Source organism: Acomys minous (genome assembly GCF_964271855.1).
Source record: "Acomys minous genome assembly, chromosome: 7".
NCBI classification, from domain to species: Eukaryota; Metazoa; Chordata; class Mammalia; order Rodentia; family Muridae; genus Acomys; species Acomys minous.
Window position 1 is genome coordinate 24,320,530 of NC_140488.1, and position 4,105 is coordinate 24,324,634.

General features: G+C 40.0%; 1 pseudogene across 1 annotated transcript; it reads right to left on the reverse strand.

Moving 5' to 3' along the window:
• Window positions 1-1,482: 1,482 nt before the first annotated feature.
• Window positions 1,483-2,102, reverse strand: LOC311602496 (small ribosomal subunit protein eS8-like; annotated as a pseudogene). Its single transcript has one exon. The product of its transcript is annotated as a small ribosomal subunit protein eS8-like (transcript).
• Between the last annotated feature and the right edge of the window lie 2,003 nt (window positions 2,103-4,105).

Below are 4,105 nucleotides of genomic sequence, written 5' to 3' on the forward strand. Positions count from 1 at the left end.
CTGGGCCCTGGTTAGTTGACTGTATTAGTCTTCTTGTGGAACCCCTGTCCCCTCTGGGTTCTTTTTTCCTTCCCTCCACATTTCCACAAGACTCTCTACCCCTTTGCCCAATGTTTGGCTGCAAGTGCCTGAGTCTCAGCATCTGTTTTGAAGTACTGGGTGGCGCCCTCAGAGGACACCTGTGCTAGGCTCACATCTACAAGCATAGCAGAATATCGTTAGTAGTGTCAGGAGTAGGCTCTCTTTCATGAGGTGGGTCTTGGATTGGGCCAGGCATTGGTTGGACAACCCCTCAATCTCTGTTCTATCTTTATCCATGCACATATAGTAGGCAGGGTAAATTTTGGGTCCAAGTTTCTGTGGGTGGGTTGGTGCTCCCCTTCCTCCTCTAGGAGTTTTGTCTAGAGACTCCTAGAACAGGGGTCACGGAGACTGCCTTTCATTCTTTAGTGGGTTTATTCTGCTGTAAAGATCAGCCTGTGCAAGGTACACAGGCTTCTTTGAAAACTCAAATGTTTCTAGTTTAAAACTCCCTATTTCTCTGCAAGTATTTCTGTATCTCCGATTGACTTCTCTCTTCATTTTCCAAGTAAGATAATGCCTTGCTAAAGAAGACATTCCACCAAATGCTTTGCCATACCCCTTCACATCCTCATCAGGATCTTGGTCCAACAATGAGAATGCCAGACCCCATGCCCATGTCTTTAATCATTACTTCAGCACTATTAGATGTTAGGCTGAGACTATTTGATTTTAGCCAACAAATTTACAAAGCTAACCCTTACTGCAAGAAGACATTTCCCAGTCCCAGCAGTATCCTTTGAGTATCTATTTTGGTCCTCTAAATTCATTACAAAAATTATTCTAAGCATGCTCTATGCTCACTTTCTTCAATACATCAGCCTCATCTATACCTCCTTACATTTGGTTCTTAGAACATTTGGTTCTCTACCAATCACTATAAATCTTCTCATCTCCAAAACTACTTTCTCGTTGTTTTTTCTTTCCTTTCTGATCCTTCTGCTGTGGTTTTAATGTTCATATTCAACTGTCTACAAATCCTTTTTTGTGTAATTTTCTATTTCTACCCTCCCTCCATCATATCTCTCACCTGTCTCTTTTCTAACAGCCGCAGTATTTCAATACATACTGTCTCAAGCTTGTGTTCCTGATTCTTCTCTCTGTCAAAGTTGATCTCATGATCTTCATGGTTGGAAGGCTAACTCTTTAGACATTTTTATCTAGTTTTAATCATCTGGAGTCCAAATTTCTCTCCAGTTTAGCAGTCCCCCAATACTACGACTGGTATCACTTTTCTTCTAGTGACAAAGGCTTCACATTTAGTGTTCATTATTTAATTCTTACCTTACTGAAACGACTGTTTTCACAATGCCCCAATCAAGTTAGTCAAGTTTTCTTTTCAATCCCATTATCTATTTGTCCATGCTTTTCCATGCATTTCTTTTTTTCTTTTTCTTTTCTTTTTAAAGAACAATCAACACCTTTATTACATGAGCTAGGAATGATTTATTTGCCTTTCCAGGCGTTGATCTTCCTCTGATAGAACTCCAGCTCCTTGTCCTCTAGCACATGGCCTGTCTGCTCTGTCACACTGAACTGGTCTTGAGACAATACAGGCAAGAAGCTTGCCCTGCTGGAACTGCTCCTCCAGAAGACTGCTGATTTTGGCATCCTTTTTCCCCTCATCATATTTTTTCTGAATTTTTTGATCATTTTTGTTTGTTTGTTTGTTTGTTTGTTTGTTTAAAATCTCTTCCTCTTTAGGAGTCAGCTTGGCACAATTCTATTCTTCACCAGGGTCTTGGTGCAGACAAGCTCATTATTGGATGCATTGTAGACAACATCAAGTGTCCTTGTTTTACAAGTACAGCACTCAGAGCCCCAGGAAAAGTTCCCCACATCCAATCTCAGGGCACAGTATTTCTTATTGCCACATTGAACTCGGACTGTGTGTATGTGACGAGGGCCCATCTTAGTGTTGGCAGCAGGCCGTCCCAGCTCATGCTTCTGCTTCTTGGGGTAAGGCTTTCTCTTACCCGAGTCTTGTGGCACTTGTGGCAGTTGTCCTGAGAGACGCCCATCACTTGGCTCTGGCTGGAAAGAGGAAACGCAAAGCCTCACAGACCAGTTTCTAAAATGCAGCCCCTCCCTGCATTTCTTAATTTGAGTGATTGACACAGTATCCTACATCCAGACTAGTGTATTGCAATAGCCTTTTAATTGCCTCTACTGACTCCTCTCTCCCATCCATCCTCTGCACTGCTGACAAGTTAATCTTCCTAAAGCACCTCTTTGACTGTCAGTTCCCTGCTTTAAGACTTCATCTGGTTTCCTGTTATTTATTAAATGCAGCCTTTATTCTTTTGGATTCTGGGAAAGATGCTCTATAGTATAGCTGCAGTTGCCTTTCCCATAACTGCTCATTCACCCTATTCATATGCCTTGTACTCCAGACATACATATCATGAGATGACATGCAAGTAGTATATTGGTCAGTGGTATGAATGGGCTCTTGACTTGTAAGGTTTTGAGTAGAAACCAGTTTCTGATACATCATTGCTTTGCAAAGTTGGATTTTATCTAGTCTCTATGGTTTCAGATTCCTAATCTATAAAATCAAAGTGAAAAATGGAATCTGGTCTGTGTGATCTGTAGTTGGGTAATGCTTCCTGGACTGCTTTAGAGTGGTACCTAGTACATATAAAACATATAAAATTTATATATCTCTGGTCACTTCATTTTTAACCTGTTTAGAATGCCCTCTTTAATTATATATACTAAAGTCTTTTATGCCCAGAATTCTACTCTAGAAAACTCTCTCTGCTGCTTGCAATTCTAGTACTTTGAACTATACATTTTGGCTTTATATAAAATCCATTTTCTTGTATGACACACTCGATGTTCCTTCCTACTCACCCGTGTTCTGATAATTCTTGTGTTGCTGCCCATAGTGCCTTCCATTGAAAAGAAAAGGTACTTGGTAATATCAGTCACCTGAGTAGCTGGAGTCTACATGTTCAAGTGAGACAAAGGAACAAGGGAGTGGGTCCTGAAGTTGGCCAACCCCAATGGTGGAAAGATTAAACTTGCTGGTGGTGGCAATGACACCCACATCTTTTTCTCTTTCTTCTCCTGTCTCATACTTGCAACACATTTTCTTTCCAGCTGTTCCTTTACCTTATAACAGGCTCCTAAGTTTTGATATTATGCACCATGGCCATTATTTAGCCCTACTGATGGTCCTTGAGGGGAAAGAGGTTCCTATGACAACCTCACATCTTGTTCCTTTGTCCTTTCTACTTCAGCTTTTATGAAAACCACCCTTTTACTTACTACAAATTCCTCCAAGAGAGGTTTATTAAACTTTGTTCCAATTCACCATCTAGATTTTGTAAAAAAAAAAAAAAAAAATACAGAGCAGGAAATTAGACTCCTTTATGTAATGGTACTTTACTTGCCTGTTCAGGTCCCAGTCACCACTCAATATCTATAACATTCTTCCACAATCAACGATTGGCAAGTCCAAACTTTGCTTTTAGTCTACTAGTAAACTTTGAGAACCAATCATCCAATTTTCAAAATGTCTTTCCTTGGCAGCTCTTATGTAAGTTCTGTGAAGGACAAAGATATGTCCAAGTTAGACAACTACACGCTTGATTTGTGTCCTCTAAATTTTCTACTGTCCAGCAAATCATGTGTTATGCCCCCAGGAAATGTACTGTCTGCTAAATGAGTCTCCTTTGAACTTTGAATATTACATGCCACTTGACACAAATTCATGCATCCCTTAAGCCCCTAACTCCTCATCTCTGCGTCACTCTAACGTAATGCATGCTTTCCTTTGTAATGAATGAAATCCATAATCTTTCCTCCCAAATTTTCATCAAGAAACACAAAACATGGAAGAAGGAACTAAGTTTTATTGAAAACCTATTTAACATGGATTTTGTGTAGTAGGTACTTTCGTTTAAACTGTACAGCAACCTAGTGATATGCTGTATTCTCTAAATTCTAACCATGAAAGTAGATGCTATCTACTGAAGCAGCTTGTATAATGCCATTTATCTAGTAAGAGGACAGATTG